General features: G+C 41.3%; 1 protein-coding gene across 2 annotated transcripts in view; it reads left to right on the forward strand.

Moving 5' to 3' along the window:
- Positions 1-19456: 19456 nt before the first annotated feature.
- DYNC1I1 (dynein cytoplasmic 1 intermediate chain 1) overlaps positions 19457-20367 on the forward strand; it is a 353847-nt gene continuing 352936 nt past the window's right edge. For both annotated transcript variants that reach the window (XM_047752950.1, XM_047752951.1), the window contains exon 1: positions 19457-19658. The gene's annotated coding sequence lies outside the window, so the exon portion shown is untranslated. The remainder of the gene's footprint in view (positions 19659-20367) is intronic.

Raw genomic sequence — 20367 nt, forward strand, 5'->3', positions numbered from 1 at the left:
TGAAATACTTGATGGTTGGAACCCACTGAGTCTACAGATGAGGGTGAGGCTGGAAAGAGGAAGCAATGGACTACTTCCCACCACCACACTGGAGAGGACAATCTACCTTCCAAAGGTGATGTTCTTGCAGACTGGAGATTTCCAGCTCTTAGGACCCAGCCCATGGTCTGGACATAGATGTGCTTGGAAGAGAGCAGTAAGAGCCTTTCCTTTGGAGTTCAAAGTGGCATCCTGGGATTCAAAGACGAAGAACAAGAAACAGAGTGCTTCAGAGGGCCCAGAGAAATCTGCCTCATCTCACAATGCATCAAAAAATATATGGGTGCAGGTGGAAACTTCATCCCACTCTAACTAAGGATGCCACCTTCATACCATTATCCCTATCTTACATCCCACACTAGGGCTTAAATTGTGTCGCTATTTGACTAAGGTTTCTCTCAGTCGTGTCCCGCTATCAATCTTAACTACTCTGGTAACTTTTTTCTTTCTTTCTTTTTTTTTTTTTTTGCTTTTTAGGACTGCATCTGCAGCATATAGAAATTCCCAGGCTAGGGGCTGAATCAGAGTTGCAGCTGTGTAGCTACCAGCCTGTACCACAGCCACAGCAATGCCAGATTCAAGCCGCATCTGTGACCTACGCCATAGCTGCAGCAACGCCAGATCCTTAACCCATTGAGTGAGGCCAGGGATCAAACCCACACCCTCTTGGATACTAGTCAGGTTCTTAACCTACTGATCCACAACAGGAACTTCCTGAGGTACCTTTTAAAGGACGCTGTTACACTCATGAAGTCTCCATCCTCGTGAATCTAATCACTTGCCAAAGACCCCACTTCCTAATACCATCACATAGGGGGTTAGGATTTCAACATGTGAATTTTGAAGGGACACAAATATTAAGTCCATAACGATAACTCTTTAGGCACCTTGAACCCTTGCCTTCTTGACCCCACTGACCTCCCTTACTCCACCTAAATGGGACTGCTGACAGCACATATAGTGCCTTTGTGTAAATTAGAATCACAGCTGAGTACAGTATAAACTTGGGATCCAGGCAAAAAAGCTGTTCCTCTTTCTTTCCCTTGGTCTTTCTTTTTATGGGGTGAGCACGAACAACTTTGGCCACTTCTTACATGTGGCAACACCTTGCCTTAGACCTGCCCCTCACAGCTAACTATTTCCTACCCAAGGCCTTTTTATTGATGCTGTGTTGCAAAAAGGTGGTGGGAAACTTCTGGACCGTCATGCAGGATAACGCAGAGGGCCACATTCAGTCTGTGGAGTGATTATGAGATGGGAGTCAATGAATGTTTCTTTCTCTAGGCATGCAGTCCTGAGTTGCATTTTCGGTAGAAAACTGTATCCACTTTCTATTGATGTTGAAAAAATTGCCACAAACTTAGTGACTTAACACAATTTTTCTCTCAAGTTCTGTAGGTCATAAGTCCAGCTTGGCTTGGTGGGTTTCTTCTGTTCTAGGTTCCACAAGATCATAATCCAGGGTCTGCTGGTTGAGTCTCTTCTCTGGATGCTCTAGGGATCTGAATGCAAAATTATTCAAGTTACTGGGAGAATCCAGTTCCTTGTTGCAGGACCAAGGTTCCCATTTTCTTGCTGGCTGTCAGCTGAAGGCTTCCCTTAGCTCCTCTAGGCCTCTTTCCAGTTCTTGCATAGAGATCTCTCCATCTCAGAGACAGTAACAACATCTTGAACCCTTGTCACACTTGGAATCTCTCTGACTTGCCCTTTTGCCACATCTCTAACCTCATCTCTCCTGTCTCCAGCCAGGAAAAGTTCTCTGCTCCTAGGGGCATATGACTTAATCGAATATAATCTCCCTATTTTAAGACCAACTAATTGGTAACCTTAATTACATCTGCAAATTGCTTCACAGGGGTACACAGAGCAGTGTTCGGTTGAATAACCAGGGGTGGGTATTTGGGGAACATCTTTAGAAATCTGACTACCACGTAACAAATCCACCCACCGTGATGGTTAACTTGATAACCCATCTTTGGGTTAGCTCTCTCTCTTTACTTTCTTTGCTCTGTCTCTTACCTTTGCTTCCTGGATCACACTCCCCTAATGAGTATTGGCATTTAAGCTTTGTCTCAAACTCTGCATATTGGGGAACCAGTCTATAGTGCTAGCAATGACCCTTGAAAGCAGAACCTCAGAAGGGGAATCACTCACACGTCAGATGGCAGTAAGGAACCATTCCTGGAGTTATGTGACATGGTTGTAACCTGGCGTGCAATGACATCTCAATTACCAAGGTTCTCCTCTGTGGTTTAATGGAGTCAGATGCAAGTGGATACTAAGATTTGGGGGATATACTTTGGTTTTAACACTTGAATGACAGTGAAATGATGATAATAATATGAATTGTGGAGAGGGCTTTTTTTTTCATTTAAATTGAGTTTTTTATTTTGAGATCGATGTAGATTTATATGTAATCATAAGAAATATAGAGAGATACAAAGGACACTTTATCCCTCAATGGTAATATCTTATAAAATAGCCAAAATATTGACACAATCAAATCTCATAATATTTCACAAGGATAGCTCATGATGCTCTCTTAGGGCCATGACTACTTCCCTCTCTCACCCACAGACTCCTTATCTCCTGGCAACCACGAATCCATTCTCCATGTCTATAGCTTGGTCATTTCAAGAATGTTGTATAAATGCAATCATACAGTATATAAAATTTGGGTTTTTTTTTTTCGCTTAGCATAATTAGCCAAAGATTGCCTGTGTCAATGGTTTGTTTCTTCTCATTGCTTGCTAGTAGTCCATGGCATGGATGTACTACAGTTTGTTTACTATTCACCACTGAAGAATATATGAATCATTTCCAGTTTTTGTATTGTTTTGTTTTGTTTTTCTCTTTTGGCTGGCCTGCAACATATGGAATTCCTAGGCCAGGGGTCAGATATGAACCACAGTTGCAACCTATGCTGCAGCTGTGGTAACACTGGATCCTTAGCCTATTGCGCCAGGCCAGGGATCAAACCTGCATCATGGCACTCCAGAGACACTGCTGATCCTGTTGCACCACAGTGGGAACTCGTGATTTCTGATATAATATCTTGGGGTCAGAGGATACATTCTACAATAATTTAATATTTAATTTTCAAATTAAATCCATATTAAAATAAATTTAACATTTAATATTTCAGGTGATCCCATGGGATTAAGCAACCAGTCACACATAGAAATATCCAATTCAATAATTCATCTTTTTTTCTGTTTTTTCCTGCTTCATTATCATTGTCTCTCATTCTTGCCTCCTGGTCATACTCTCCAATAAAGTATTAGCACATTCGCCTTTTTCTCAGGCTCTTCTTTCTGGTAAACCCAGGCTGAGATAGATGTTATTCAGTGTTAGCCTATTTTGGTTGTTAGCATAATCTCAGAACATGTTCTGTGTACTAGTGCCCATAGTCGTATGGAAAGTAGATAGAGGCAGGAAAGCTGTGGAGGACCTTCAGACATTAGTTTAGATGGTTTTGTCCTTGGTAATTCTTTAGGGCCCAAAGGATATGGGGAATTATTAAAGACAAACCTGCACTCTAGGAGAGAACATATGTGAATTTACAGTTGGGCAGCACAATAGGAACTATGTTTTAGAAAAGTCATCCTGAGATAAATAATTTAAGATATCATATTTTTAAATTCTTAATTAAAGATAAAAAATCATGTCTTGGAATCTTTGGGTAGAGTTACTCATTGTGGTATATGTGAACTCTAGAGGAATTGGGAGTGGGTAGGTAAAGTAAGTTGAATAAAGCTTAACCAACAAACTGTCCTTTAAGTTCAGAGTATCATAGACTGGCTGGCTGGGATCTGTGGCTTTAAATGAGTTTATTGTCAGATACTCATGAATTTAGGAATTAATGAGAAGAGAGATATCATGTCTGATAGAATTATCCCATCTTGAAAGAGTGACTCAAAATATTTCCAAGGCCTAGCAACCCTTCAGCAGAAGAAGGGGATAGGAACTATTTGAAACTTCTAATCTCCTCAGGAGGACTTTGCAGGAGGCTGAGTATGTAGAGTCTTGAAGGAGCAGGGTAGGAACAGATCTTTATAAGGTCTGGCACCACTGCAACTTTGTGACATTTTAGAACCACATTGTTTCACAACAGGAGATGAGCCCAGAGCTAGGGGAGATTTCTGAGATCAGAATTTAGAGGTCTTCTGGATCATTCAGAGAGAGAGAGATGGGGAAAGACATTATGACACAGAACAAAGTAATAATTTCTCTCCCATCTATAACAAATAAAATAAAACTTTAAGAGGCTTAGAGGTTGCCTATTGCTGTAGGACTATGTAACATTGAAAATCAAATACTTGGTCACCTGGTGCAGGGCCAAGATCTCAGGTAAGCATACCTGATTGCTCAGAGAGAGCCTGAATAGTAAACTAATTAGAATCCATATTACCAAATAAAGGTTGAAGCACCATCCACTACACAGAAGCTTCCTAATTCTGAAGGAGCTGATACGGAGGGAAAACACCTGGCTTCAGAACGCTAACACCAACAACCATGGCAGAATTAAAATAAGCTTTTTGAGGCCAAAGAGGATCCCCTCTCACTTATGTGAGAAGAAATTAGAAGAGGAATGGTAGCAAGGAGCAAGATGAGATGGATTGGGGGCCATGAACCCCCAACCTTGGGTAAAGAAAGTATAACTATCAACCCAACAAGAAGAGGAGCCCAGGCCTCTTCCACAGACCTAAATTCTGAGCTGGTAAAATCTAAACTTGTTGGGCCTAATCATTGTGATGAAGAAAAGCACAAAGGAAAAGTGGGGCACTGCTGGAGATGGGTGAGTAGTTCTGACTCTGAAACAGAGCACAGAGGACACCTCTCTGTGGAGGGTAGAAAAAAATCTAGTCAAGGTCGTATCTGACCTGGGACAAGCCAGTGGAGCTCACTCTATACCCTCATCCCTCACCTATTTCTAAATCTTGAGTAGGGCCTAAGCCAGAAGAAGAGAAGGAGTTTGTTGTTGTTGGGGCGGGGGGGGGTGTTTGTTTTAAGCAAAACCAAGAACAAGAGTCACACTCAGATGAGGTCGACCTGGCAGTATGAATGGACTGATTTTTCACGTGGACTCCATTTGCAGTACTCCTCTCAGGTTCACCTCTTCCAGAGTGGATCTGAATGAACTCAAATGATTGACAGTCTGCTTTGCTGAAGGAACCAGATTCTGGGAAAAGGGGTCATAAAGGTAAAAATTACACATTACTGATTGGGGAAGGATAGGAGGAAAGACATTTCTCCTGAGGATAACAAAGGCTTGGGCATTTGGGATAGCCCTGGTCACCTAGATAAAAGGACGTAAATATACTCAGCAGCTATGAAGACAAGTGGAAGAGTGAAAAGCAGCCACTTCCAAATTCCTGTAGTCCCCCAGATTCATACCATCTTGGGAGATACAGCTCTAATCTGAAATACAGAATATTTCCTTACAATCTATATGTGTATTTGACAACCAGACAGCAAAGCTGTTTAACAATTGACTGTATCATGGAGTTCCTGTTGTGGCTACGAATCCGACTGGAATCCATGAGGACACAGGTTCGATCCCTGGCCTCGCTCAGGTGGTTAAGGAGCTGGTGTTGCCATGAGGTGTGGTGTAGGTCACAGATGCAGCTTAGAGCTGTTGTTGTTGTAGCTGTGGTGCAGGCCAGCAGCTGCAGCTCCGATTTGACCCCTAGCCTGGGAGCTTCCATATACTGCTGGTGTGGCCCTAAAAAGACAAAATAGTGATAATGATAATTGACTGTATTACCTCTACTCCCACTATTAGAGAAGTTGTATTGGGATAATTACCAAATATCCTCCAGAAGATACGAAACACACATACCCTTGAGAGTATGTGAGATTAGTTGTTTATATGCCTTCTGTCATCCTACAACCTACACTTGTTATTATTATTTTTCAAAACATTTATTTGATTCTATTTTTAAATTTAAAAAAAAATATGATCTATAATATATAGAACTTTACCCAAGTCTAGATTTAGAAACAGAGGATGTGACAGAGACAGCTGAGTGTCCCCCAAACTCCAATCTCCCTTTCTATGTAACAGACTTGTGGCTGGGCTCCAGGGGGCTCAACTAGGGACTACATTTCCCTGCTGCTTGTTCAGCAAGGTGAGGTTATCTGACTGAATTCTTGCCAGTGAAGTGTGTATAGATGTGACGAGTGCTCTTTCAGCATCTGTGCCATAAGGCAGTGGGTTCTCGCTTCCTGCAAGCTATATACCCCTCACTGTGACTCAGCTTCTACTCTGCTGTGAAAACCCTCTCTGGAGTTCCCATCGTGGCTCAGTGGAGATGAATCTGACTAGCACTCATGAGGACGCAGGTCCGATCCCTGGCCTCGCTTAGTGGGTTAAGGATCCTGTGTTGCCATGAGCTGTGGTGTAGGTTGTAGATGCAGCTCAGATCCTGCGTTACTGTGGCTGTGGTGCAGACCAGTGGCCAGAGCTCCGATTTGACCCCTAGCCTGGGAACCTCCATGTGCCATGGGTGCGGCCCTAAAAAGACCAAAAAGAAAAAGAAAGAAAACCTGCTCTGACAAAGCAACAGGGCTATCTAGGTCCCACAGTCTGGGGGGCTCACTGCAAGGTTACAACATGAGCTTAATATACCTCCATTGTCTTTAAACCACAGTATTTGGAACCATTTGTTCTTACTGCCTCAGTCTTTGACCAAGCTTATAACACAAAATTTAGTAAAAAATAGAAGGACTTGGCAGGTGGGAATTTTACTTACCTCTGGTCTTTTATTTTGTAAAGTAGTAATCAAATGATGGATTTAATTTTTTTCAGTTTAATAAAGGCATTAAAAATTTTTATAGTCAGAAACTGAGTAGGGATGCTTAGTACCTCTATGAACCATGAGAACCGTTTTTATCAAATAGAATCATCAAATTATATAAACTGGGGAGGAATAAATTAGGAGCTTGGGATTAACAGACATACACACTGCTATATATATAACATAGATAAACAAGTTCCTACTGTATAAATGGAACTATATTCAATATCTTGTAATAACCTACAATGGAAAAGAATCTGAAAAATAATATATATATACTATATGCATAAGAGTATACATATGTATATAGTATATACATATACTATGTACATAAACTGAAACACTTTGCTTCATACCAGGAACTAACACAACATTATAAATCAACTATACTTTATTTTTTTAAAAATTATATAACCTGGCTTCTGGAATTGTTAAAAGAAATATAGTGCTTTCAGTGAGGAAGTGACCTGGCCAAGATCTCAAAAATGTGCTCAAAAATATGTATTAGAGTGTCAATGTCTTTCTACCTACCCTAGCCAAGTGCACTTGCATATGGAGGGCGTGTGTCACGCGCACACACACACACACACACACACACACACACACACACCTCTCTCACAGAAAGAAAAGGCCCCCATGTTTAAAAACCTGAAAGAGAAAGATCAAAACTTGCCAGAGAAAAGTCAAAGCTTATGACAAAAATGACAAAAATGAAAAATGAAAAAAAAATGTAGAGTGAAGTTAAAAGTACTAACTATCCTAAGAGGTCATTTTTAATGGTTTCATTTTCCACTGCTTCTAGAGACTGAGCACATTGTCCATTGTCTTTTCAATGGTTAATTATTCATAACCAGTCTTGTGCAATTGCAGCCAGAGTTGATGTTTTTCTTTCTTACAAAAGAATCCGTAGACATTGTTTGCAGGGCTGACCATGATCTTGAATACCACCATTGGTAGGAATAACAAATTTCAGCATTTGTGTCTGATAGCCTTCGAAGGGCCAGTGTGCAGCAAGGGGTGGGGTTAGATGGGGGAGAGAGGTTGAGTACAGGAGGCATATAGATGTGGTAGTGGGAGGTCGGAGACCCAGCTAACCACAGCCCTGATTATGGCTGCCTCAGCAACAGGAGCAGGTGGCAGGGAGGAAATAACTGGGAATGAGCACAAGGGAGGCCTCCGAAGATGTGAGTGTGTTATTATATCCTGCTTATTTTAACCAGCCGCTCATATTTATTTTCTTGGATTTAATGTTCAGATTTGTGCCATCAACTCCCCAGGTTTTGTATTCTATAGACACAATAATTAGGATGTGCATCCGTGTGTGTGTGTGTGTGTGTGTGTGTGTGTGTGTGTGTGTGTGTGTGTGTTACTATAGGGTGCCTTTTAGAAACTCTCCTTCTGACATGGGATATTATTCTTCTATTTTCCCTTTCTTTTAATGACTCCTGAAGTAATTATGTTTTCCCATTGCCTTTTTGTGCAGCTTTCTTCCTTTAACACTAGTAGCTGAACAGCTGCTACAATTTTGTCTTACCATCCTCCAATATCAGAAATAGAGAATTAAAAACAAAACAAGGCAAAAGAAACTCCAAATATCTGTGTAGAAATGAAAATCTATAAGAACACAATTCTAAATAATAAACAGTGCCCAAGATTTAATAATAGAGTTCAATATGTATATGATGTTTTTCTAACTCTTGTTTCATGCTGACTCACTAAATTCTCAGGCTGCCCAGTGAAGTAGGTACTGTTCATATCCTTATTTGACAAATAAACCCAAGGCACAGAGAGCTTAAGTAACTTGTCCAAGGTTAAGTGGGTATTTATCTCATTAGACACCCTGGCCCAAATTCTAATTTTAAGATATCTACATGCAAGTATCCAGTTTTAGCAGTCTTGATAAAACCTCAAATAAGGGACACGGAGGTTGTAAAGCAAGGGAAGCACCTGGATTCTGGCGTCAAACATCCAGATTTAGGGTCCTGGGTTTACTCTTTACATGCTGTGAGAGCTCGAGCAAATTATTTACCCTCTTTGAGTCTCAGTTTCCCAGGCATCATCCATGGGGTGATGATGATGAAGTCTAACACATGAGGAAGAGACTAGCACATAGTAGGATGCTGTGTCCCTGGTGCCCAGGGATAGTAGGTGCTTGGAAAATAATTACTGAATGTCAGCTGTCATAGCAGAAGAACACATACTGACAAAAGGATCAAAATCGTGATTTACTGAAACCAAGCTGGACTGTCTTTTTAGTCTTTCAGAACTGCCTCTTTTCTCCAGCACTTGAGGTATATGAATGGCTCATATCCATAAACCATAAAATACACTGAAATTGCTTTTTTTTTTTCTCAGCCACTCTCAAGGCGTATAGAAGTTCCCAGGCCAAGGATGGAATCCAAGCAGGACCTACGCCATGGCTGCAGCAACGCCAGATTCTTAACCCACCATGCCAGGCCGGGAAACCAACTGGCGCTTCTACAGAGACAAGCCGGATCATTAGCCCACTGTGCCACAGCAGGAACTCCCACTGATATTGCTTTGATGCTGATGTTTCAACCAATAAAAATGGTCTCCCTTGCTCTTTTTTCCACTACCCTTGAATGCTGTTTTACAGAATATGCAAAGGTTTAAGGAATAATGGGCAAATTATGAATAGTGGTTAAAATACTGATTTCCTCAACTTTTTTCCAGGCTTAAATAATGTTCATCCATTAATGATGCCTGATAGAATATTTGTAGAACAAAAATCTATATCTGATTTGGATAAAATGGCTCAAAATATAGATCTGATTCTGACCTTAGGCATTGTGGTGTGAAATGTCTGTGGAGGATTTCACACAGGGGGGAAAAAAAGGAAATCTAAAGAAATGTGAAATTCAAAGGACCACTGAGGCTGTATTTCAAGCAAATTTGTGAATAGGACATTTTTAGTTTTGTGAATGTGTCAACTCCAAGTTAATTCTTTGCACATGGATAAAACTGGAATTCCATTGGAAAATAAATCCTTAATGATGAACATTGATGTTTGAAAATAAAAGCAAATGGTCTGCTTCCCAAAGGAGATGGGAATCTTTAAAAACCATTAGTAAGCCAATTAGCATGGATCCAACATACAGAAGTGTTTGAAATAATAAGAGACAGGGTACTTTATCTTACACAAGGGCTAATCTCAGAGTTTATGGGACTCCCTGTCTTTATTTTTTCTTTGGTTTTCTTTATTTACGATGCTTTGGAACTTCTGCAAAATTTCCAACTTCTTTTTGGAATGTTCTCTTTCCTCCACTCTACTATAGAAATGAAACATGAAATATATTCTTACTTGTTGGCTTTGTTGAACAGAACTCAGATGCTTATTAATTTTTTGACCTGAAGTATTTCAAAAATATTTTTCTCAAAATACACATATTTCTTTGTAAAGAAAAATTTTTTTAAAAATCTCAGACTCTTGATGGCTAATCATCCCATTTAACATGCTCTTGTATGACCTTATTCATATTTGACAAGTTGGAATGTTATGAAACTATTTGAATAGTTCAGCAATTTATCTCCATCAACCTAAGCCTCTAGTGAGGGGGAAAGTTTGACTTAAGAATGATGTAATATTGAGAATGTCAAAAATAATGGAAAACCTACAGCTTTAGGCAGCTTATGATATTTTATCTTCTATCACTTTTAGTCCATATGGTAAGAAAACCTTAAAAGAAAAAAATTTTAAAAAGAGAGTGTTAAATATAATTTAACTAACAAAAGGTGAAAAGTTGAAGTTTAATTTTTAAAATACTCTGAAAAAAAAAAGTTTATTCACAGAGTCCCTGTTGTGGCTCATCAGGTTATGAACCCAACTAGTATCCATGAGGAAGTGGATTTGATCCCTGGCCTCGGTCAGTGGGTTAAGGATCCAACATTGCCTTGAGCTATGGTGTGGATCACAGATATGGCTCCTATCTGGCATTGCTGTGGCAGTGGTGTAGGCCAGAAACTGCAGCTCTGATTCAACCCCTAGCCTGGGAACTTTCATATGCCACAGGTGCAGCCCTAAAAAAAAAAAAAAAAAAAAGTTTATTCACTACTATTATTTAATAGTTTCATGCAAAGTAAGGAAAGAAAAACAGATAAAAAGACCCCAAGACCCAATGACAAATGGATGTAGAGCTAACTTCTTAAAATATTTATGAACCATTTTATCAACCTCAGACTTATTTAAAATTTGAATACACATACATCCATACTTACAACAATAAAGAGTTCACTTCAAAATATCTATTTGAAAGTCTTTCAAAATAGGATAGACACAAGCAAGAGGCAAAGACATGTTCCAAGTGAACCTCGAGATCTTGTTCTTGTAGAAGAGCATTAAAACATGATAGGCTTTCTAACATTAATTTAGTTTTCCAATTAAAACTTAAATGGAAGATGATCTCTTTCTTTCTCTATCTTCCCATAAGCTATTTAAACTTATATTTTACAGTTAGGCCCTCAAACGTGAAGAGCAAGGAGAGACCAGAGAAAGAGGCCACTCCAGATTGGCAGGTACAGTTTTAATAAGCAAGGGAACTTACATAGGAAGCTTGCCTTGGCAGCTGCAAGTTAGAATCCACCTCCACCAGACAGAATCTGAAAAGTTTATGTAGAACCTTTAACTGGGTTCAGTCACCTATTCAGTCTAGATGGCCTCAACAGTACATTGCTCTTTCAAGGCTGAATCCTTGAATGGCCCCCACTGCAGGAACACTGAGAAAAGTGTACATTGCAAGGACAGGGAGGGGATAAGGAACGTACTGTTGCTGGATTGTCCCCCTTTCTTCTTTATAGGCAGTCATGTCCTCTCAATGACCTCCTCCAACATACCTACCCTCCACAAAGAACTTCATCTGAATACATAACAAATGTAGGAGAGTAAGGACCTGAAGGTCACAGGGCACCATTGGCCACATGGCTTTATCCTATCATCCCTGCCATGAGGGACACCCCCCTGGAGGATAGGCAAGGGTGACATTTATTTTCAGTTCCAGAGAAGACTGGAACACATCATTATAAGATCCTTCACAGCTCACTACATCTCAATAGAACCAGAGCACACAACCACTGTCTAAGTGGCATGTGCTAGAAGTGGTGTGCAGGAAGCAAAGAACAGGATAGTAGATTATTTACCCAGGAAGTAAGAGGGCACAAACATCTTCATTCATCCTCATTCCACCCTTATCCTGTCCCCTTTTCCCCTTTTCTAGCGAAAAGGTATAGCACTTCATGTATCCACAGCTTATGGTTTCTAATGTCTAAATTGTGTACCTACCATAGACAGTCCTCTTGTGGTGCAATGGGTTAAAGATCCTGTCTCATCACTGCAGGGCTCTGGTTGCTGCTGTGGCTTGGGTTCAGTCCCTTCCACATGCCATGGGTGCAGCCAAAAGGAGAACAACAAAAGAAGGTAAATTGTGTACCATAACCAGTGCCAGGTGATAGGACTTAGATTATCTTTAGGGAATTTCAAAAGGAAGAAGGTTACTATATAAACCTCTATTATTTTTGAGTGACTTAATGGTGTTACTGGACTATACCTGGCATCTAACAGGCTTGTTGTAGAACATAATGTGTATTCATCATAGAACATTTTGAAAGTAAGGATAAACTTAAAGCAAAGAAAAAAAATGTCCACAGTCTTTTCACTCAAAATATCCACTATTAACATTTTTGTGTAACTTTTCAGTTTTTTCTATGCACATTCACATAATAAATAATGTCTAACATTAATTTAGTGTTTACTTGGTGCTGATCATTATACTAAGTTCTTTATAAGCATTTTTTTCATTTAATTCTTATTGTAATATTAAGAAATGGGCATTGTTATGCCCACTATACAGGTGAAGATATTGAGGCTTAAAGGGTTTAAGCAATTTGTACAAAATCACACAGCTAGTGAGTCACAGGCACTAGCTTTAATCCAGGTGTGCCTGACTCCAGAGCCTATGCTCTTGACTTGAATGTAATATTTCTGATTTATCCATGCTTTTAATCCTAGAAATTTATGTTTTATATAAACTCTTTTATAATTCTTCTTAGAGTATAACTCTGTAATGAAGTAAGCATGTGAAGGAAGAGTGAGAAATGTACTATACAAAATTTGTATTCTAAAATATGTATTTAGATTTCACTTCTCAAACAGTCAAATAATATTAAAAGTTAGCACATGAGAAATAACAAATAATGAAGCACCATTAAAAAAAAGTGCTCAGGGCGTTCCCTCCATGGCTCAGCAGTTAATGAACTCGACTAGGGTCCATATGGTGTCGTGAGCTGTGGTGTAGGTCATAGGCTCAGATCTGGCGTTGCTATGCCTGTGGCATAGGCTGGGACTTGTAGCTTCAATTCAAAGCCTAGCCTGGGAACGTCTGTATGCCATGGGTACCACCCTAAAATAGCAACAACAACAACAACAACTTTGGAAAAAAAAAGAGGGGGCTCAGACTTGCTGTTTAAAGGCATGCCCACAGTATTGATGTATAAATACTTGTTTATTTAAAAAAAGATGACTTTTTTAAAGTGTTGGGAGAGCTATGAGGATCAGTCTTTACAAGGAGCAATTACAAAAACTGTGAAAATATGTTTCTAGGAAATAATCTAGAGAAGTAATTTACCAACAATGTGGTTTAATTTCTTTTGGCAAGGTAGGTTTATTTGATTCCTAGAAATAAAAATTTGAAATAACAAATAATGAGGCAGAACACAAAGAAAGATAGAGATACTGATTTCACATCTGGGACAAATAAAGATTTATATTTAGACACTGATAAAATGTGAATTTAAAATGACACAAATAATTTATATTTTATAATCATTTCCCCCCCTATAATTTTAAAGTGATTTTTTAAGAAAGTAATTTTTTTTTTGTCTTTTTGCCATTTCTAGGGCTGCTCCCGCGGCATATGGAGGTTCCCAGGCTAGGGGTCTAAATCGGAGCTGTAGCCACCGGCCTACACCAGAGTCACAGCAACGCGGGATCCGAGTCACACCTGCAATCTACACCACAGCTCACGGCAACGCCGGATCCTTAACCCACTGAGCAAGGCCAGGGATCGAACCCGCAACCTCATGGTTTCTAGTCAGATTCATTAACCACTGAGCCACTAAGGGAACTCCAGGAAAGTAATTTTTTTTAAGATCCAAATATTTTTCCTTTTACTGTATAGATGTTTTCATGGTTCATTTTATTATTGCTAAAAACATATGCATTTTGGCTTAGCATCATCCTTGAAAGAAAAGCCGATGGAAGGAAATATAAGGGGAAGGAGGGGCAAAGACACATGGTGGCAAAAGTGAAGGAGGTAGAAATATGAGTGATTATAATGTAATTATAAACACAGCTAATTATAGTATAATTAGAGTTGTATTTGGAAGCCATTCAAAAGCATTTAGAGAAATCTAAAACTATATAGTAGATAACCTCTGAATTCGTTCTTCCAAAATTGAAGGCAAATTTTATGTGTGAGTGTATTTATTACAGAGTCTTTGCACTTACTGTATGAAACACAGGCAAACGTCCTTAATGAAAAGTGTCCAGAAGACAAAAAGCAGGAATTGCTTTAGATGTTGGAATCATTGATTTTCCCATAAGTCACTCCTTGATTTCTAATAAATCTTCAGACACTATTAACACCTGTTTGGGGACATCTATTATTGTTTTGATTTTGCAAAGACCAACTTCAGTCATGTAATAAATAATACATAAAATATATCCCACCCAATATATATCCTATACAAAACTGTGACATTGGGCAGTGGTTTAAATTAGTTTCCTCACAGATTTTTTTTTTTTTTTGCTATTTCTTTGGGCCGCTTCTGTGGCATATGGAGGCTCCCAGGCTAGGGGTCGAATCGGAGCTGCAGCCACTGGCCTAGCCAGAGCCACAGCAACGCGCGATCCAAGCCGCGTCTGCAACCCACACCACAGCTCACAGCAACGCCGGATCGTCAACCCACTGAGCAAGGGCAGGGACCAAACCCGCAACCTCATGGTTCCTAGTCGGATTTGTTAACCACTGTGCCACGATGGGAACTCCCACCTCACAGATTTTTATTCTGAGCATAATGTAGAGCACATGTCATCCTAACTAGAGAACATTTTCAAGCATTTTTTTTCCTCTTCTGTGGGCACCTTTCATTTTAATAGCTAATTCTGGCTCACATTTCTTTCCTGTGGTTTCACAGCTTTTGAACTACTGAGGTGAATTTTCAGTTTATTTTTTGCAACCAAGATATAATGAACTGCGCAGTAATTTCCAGAGGAGATTCTCAGGTAGATGTGAGGGGATCTGGTGTATGAAAGTTCTGCTGCAACCTGTGTGAAGCGGCACCCTCAGAAAGCAAGTCAGACAAGGGAGCCAGCAGCAGGGCCAGCCTGTATTCAGCTCTAATGAATGGCAGGTCCACAAAGGCAAACGAATCTCTATCTTGAAAGCTAGTAGTGACCCCAAGGTCTGAGTGACCCCTCAAGTCTGGTAATGTCAAGACTGGACACTGAATTTATTTTTTATTTTTTAATTATTTTTTGTCTTTTTTTTTTTTTAGCTATTTCTTGGGCCACTCCCTGCAGCATATGGAGGTTCCCAGGCTAGGGGTCGAATCAGAGCTGTAGCCGCCGGCCCACACCAGAGCCACAGCAACTCAGAATTCGAGCCGCGTCTGCAACCTACACCACAGCTCATGGCAACGCTGGATCCTTAACCCACCGAGCAAGGCCAGGGATCGAACCCGCAACCTCATGGTTCCTAGTCAGATTCGTTAACTGCTGCGCCACAACGGGAACTCCTGGACACTGAATTTAGAGGGTTCTACTTTTTGAACTTTTCATGCAGGCTGGATTAATTATAGCTAACTATAGCTAAAATTTATTGAGCATTTTTAATTGCTAGATGCTGTGCCAAGGGCTTCACATGGATTAACTCATTGAAATATAACGCATGACAAGTAGTAGTATTGCCCCTTTTTACCTTCTAGATGACTTGCATCTTAGAGGAGTCTAGTAATGTGTGCAAATATACAAAGGCCGTAGTAAGTGGTAAAGTTCACATGCAGAGTCTGACTCCAGAATAGGGGAGCTTAGCCTAACACCATTGTTACTCTGAGAGGCTCTAAAGTACCCTCCTAATGCCTATAGCAAGTTAGGAGTTTGCCCAGTATATGTTGTGGCAGCCATTTAATCTGTCCTTGAAGACCTTCTTTCAGATTTGAAGTGATAGCTACATGAAGAGGTGAAATAGGTTACTTGCAATGAGCAGTTGATAATTTGCAAGGGATATATGGAAACACTCTGTGCTTTCTGCACGTTTTTTGTAAACCTAGAATGCTCTAAAAAATTAAGATCCATAAAGAAACATAGGATCTATGCCTCTTTTTCTGCCCGTTTTCTAACCTCATTCTAAGTGCATGTTGCCATATGTCAGAATATGTGTCCAGTTATACACTGATACCCAGAACCTCTTCAACAAGACCTTCCAGATCACGAGAATTCCCAATTGGGAATGCATTTTCTCCTTCTCCATCTCTCATGGCAAATGTCTTTAACTAATCTACTTGTTTTAGTCTGCTTGATAATTTGCTTTGTCTTCAGATTTTGAGTCTCTAGAATACAGAGACCATTTATTTCATATTCATTTCCAGTCCCACACCCTATGTCTGTTCTATGCCTAAGTACATGATAAAAAATAATTATAACTGCTTTTTACAGAGGACTTATTTGTGCCAGGCAGGTATTTCAAGCTTTTCATGATGAATACAGCCTGACAAATTCAGGCTTTCTTAATCCTGGATTCTTACAATGAACCTCGAACTGGTTTCTTCACCCTTTGCCCGTTCCAACCGCAACCCACAGATACCCTCGGATGACTCTTCCCAAGTGATATTTCCTTCTCAAACATCTGTAATGGTGGTGCTCCACTGTCTGCTCTGCAGCATTTGTAAAGGCGTAAATCTGCTCCCTTAGGAGTCTGTTATGGTCCCCCAAACCAGCCCACTCAACGTTTGCTAAGTGCACATAGTACTTTCCCTTCTTTGGAGCTTTGTTTATACCAGAAAATGTTCTGCCTTCTTCATTTCTACTATTAAAAACTTTATTTATCCATTGCAAATATTAGCCATGTTTATAATTCTAATTTCCTGTTACCTTCTTCCCCACTCCTACAAGCTGGGCTCTTATTTGAGTTCTCTTTAACACATTGTACTGCTTTGGCCATTTCCTTATGGAAATTATATATTTCCATCCTCTCCTTCCACCTTCAACTGGATTTTAAATTTACTTGTAAAAAGGGGTTATATTCTCCTCAGTTTTGGACCATCTGAAACTCCGAGCACAATGCTTTGCAGGTAGTAGTCATTCAGCAACCCCTGAGAGATGGTATTACCAGGTGGGAATGGATAAGCTCTGAAGTTAGGTGGACCAGGTTTCTAATCTCAGGTAAATCACTCAATAGCTGTGGAATTCACGCAAGGTAGTTAACTTCTTTGAGACTCAAATACCTTTTTTATGGGCATGACATTGTATATGCTACAACTGAAAAATTTAAAAGGAAAATATATGTAGAGTTTGACGTATATTAAGTATCCAATACGTGGCAGTGGCAAGTATTTGTTTCATAGAATTTTTCTTCTGGAATATCTCGAATCCCTTTTTATCCGAAGACATTTTACCTCTCTCTTTTTTAACCATACTTATGTTCACAATTATTTTTCAGAGGCAAAACTGGAACAAGGAAGGTCATTTTTATAGATAAGTATGATATTGTATTTTCAATCAGATCTGTATTTATTTTGAGATTACTGTAGTACTTGTCAATTAAATAAATTCATACTGTTGTAGGTATTGGGGATACTGCAATGAATAAGATTCAGTCCTTGCTCTCCACTTTCATTCTTTTTTTTTTGTCTTTTTGCTATTTCTTGGGCTGCTCCCTGCGGCATATGGAGGTTCCCAGGCTAGGGGTTGAATCGGAGCTGCAGCCACTGGCCTACGCCAGAGCCACAGCAACGCGGGATCCGAGCAGCGTCTGCAACCTACACCACAGCTCATGGCAACGCAGGATCATTAACCCACTGAGCAAGCGCAGGGACCCAATCCGCAACCTCATGGTTCCTAGTCGGATTCGTTAACCACTGCGCCACGAGGGGAACTCCACTTTCATTCTAATGTGTACAACGACCCCATAGATATCCAAGAAACATGATGAAAAGCTTACCTAAAAATGGTGCCAAACTTGCACTGATTAGAATCCCAGACTCCATTTCTGGGCCTTAAAACTTGGCTGTTATGACAGCTTTGGGAGAGTCTAAGAATGGTTACCTAGATTGTTTAATAAATTTTTTTTTCTTTCTCATATGTTCCTTTTTTTTTTTTTCTATTGAGGTATAGTTGACATACAAACTTGGGTCTCTTTGCCATGGCATAATAAAGCCAATCTACTGACACGGGGTTGTGGTGAGGGAAAGCTCAGCCATCTATTGTAAGGCGCCATCCTAGTCGTCTAGTACTCAATCAACACTCTGAAACAGCTGGAACTCTCCAGTGGGTTTCAGCAAAGTGTTTTTAAAGGCAAGGTGAGGGAGAGGAGCCCCAGGATGCACAATCAGGTCATGCATAATTCTCTGATGGGTTAATGTTGAGGTAACAGCCTTGTCACAGGGTTAAGATTATCAGTCCTTAAGCTCCAGAAGGCCTAAGGGCTATATGCTCATAGTCATCAAGTAGTTAATGTCTTCCACTTGGGAGTTTTAGGATCTGTAAAACAACTCAGGAAAAATGCATTAGGTACTGTTATCTAGGTACTTCAGAGAGGAGCTAAAGGAGAGGATGTGGAGGAGGGGTGTATCCCTGGAAGCCTCAAAGGGTTCTGCTTATACAATGCCATATACTATAGAGGTACAGTATAGTGGTTTTCACCATTTTTAAAGGTATACTCCATTTACACTTATTATAAAAATTGACTATATTCCCTATGTTGTACACCATATCCTTGTAGCTTATTTTATACATACTAGTTCCTACCTCTTTATCCCCTACTCCTTGCCCCCCACCACTAATTTGTTCTGTGAATCTCTTTCTTTTTTGTTATATTCACTAGTTGGTTGTGTTTTTTTCCACCTACTACTGATATTATACAGTATTTGGTTTTTTTCGACTTGTTTCACTTATATGGAGAATATTAGGTTGCCCAATTTTTAAAAGCTGGGACTTTAAGAAGCAATGTGGTAGAGTCAAGCTAAATATATATATTTTTTCTTCTGGGAAAACCTAAGGATAAATCTATAAGTCTTTGTGTGCAGCAGATGGATCTGAGCTTTTTTGACTTCTATTTAAATAACCTAAGTAGTTGTCAGGGAGTGAAAGTTGTTCCATGCTAGCCTGTCAGCAGGAGCTCCCAAAATACCAAAGCTCTTCCGTTAGCAGCCAATTAGGTGAGTCCTACCCGTGGCATAGGGATAGATGGAGAGACTCCCCAGGTCCCTTGCTCTCATCCGCTTCTGGACCAGCGCCACTCGCTCCGGGCTGAGACCGGGTGCGGAGGGCCCTCCCGCAGGAGGAGCGCGGGGCGTGGAGGGCGTGGGCAAGGGGCGGGGCGAGTCCCAGACTGGGTGCTCCCAGGGAGCTGTCAGTGGCAGGCTGGGGAAAGGAAGTGCTAGGTCCCGGAGGAGCTCGAGCTGAGCGGCCGGCGCAGCGTGAGACAGCACATCCTGCGTGGCCGGGCCCGCCGCCCTCGGGAAACGCTCGGGCGCCCGCGCCGCCGCCGCTCTCGCGAACCCAGTTCCGCCGCGGCAGCCCGCGTGCAGGTAAACGGAAGGGGGCCGGCGGGGGAGGGGGTCAGTGCGCTCCGGACCGCCGCCTACGCGCCCCTTCGCAGCCCTCCCCTCCCCGGGGTCTTGGGCTCTGGAGCCGCGGGGCAGCGGTAGTGCTGCTGCCGCCGCAGCCGACCTTGTCCCCTCCGCATCTTGGGCTCCTGCGTGCTCCGCGGCGCCCGAAAGCAGCCAGAGCTCCCCAGCGGCCGCCCCCTGCTGCAGCTCCTCTGGCAGAGCCGCGAGGCGAGGGCAGAGGAGAGAGTCGTGGTGTCATCACCTTGTTGCCCACCTTGCGGACTGGCAGAGGCGTCCCAGTGCGCCCCGCCTCGGGTTTCGCATGGGGAGCAGAAGGCTCGCGGCAGTGAAATCCGCACCCCTCTGGGCCACCAGCTGACGGCCCCTGGGGGAGGGGGAAGCTGCAGTGGGAGGGGAGTGGATGCTGTTGGAGTATGTTTTCAGCTGTCTGCAAAGCTCAAAGATGCTGTTGCTACCCGCCAAGTGGAGGGAAGCGAATGCACTTCCAGCAAGGCATTAATTAAACGCTCAACGCCAGAAGGTGCCAGTTTTTCTTAACTGCTGCTGCTGCAAAAAAAAGTGTGGCTGGGGGATGTGTTTTAGTAAACACCTTCGGGGCCTCGTGGCTCTCCTTCCCCCACTCCCACTCCCACTCCCGCACCGCCCTGGCCTTATAAATCTGTGCGTC

The sequence above is a fragment of the Phacochoerus africanus genome, chromosome 11, assembly GCF_016906955.1.
Source record: "Phacochoerus africanus isolate WHEZ1 chromosome 11, ROS_Pafr_v1, whole genome shotgun sequence".
NCBI lineage: Eukaryota > Metazoa > Chordata > Mammalia > Artiodactyla > Suidae > Phacochoerus > Phacochoerus africanus.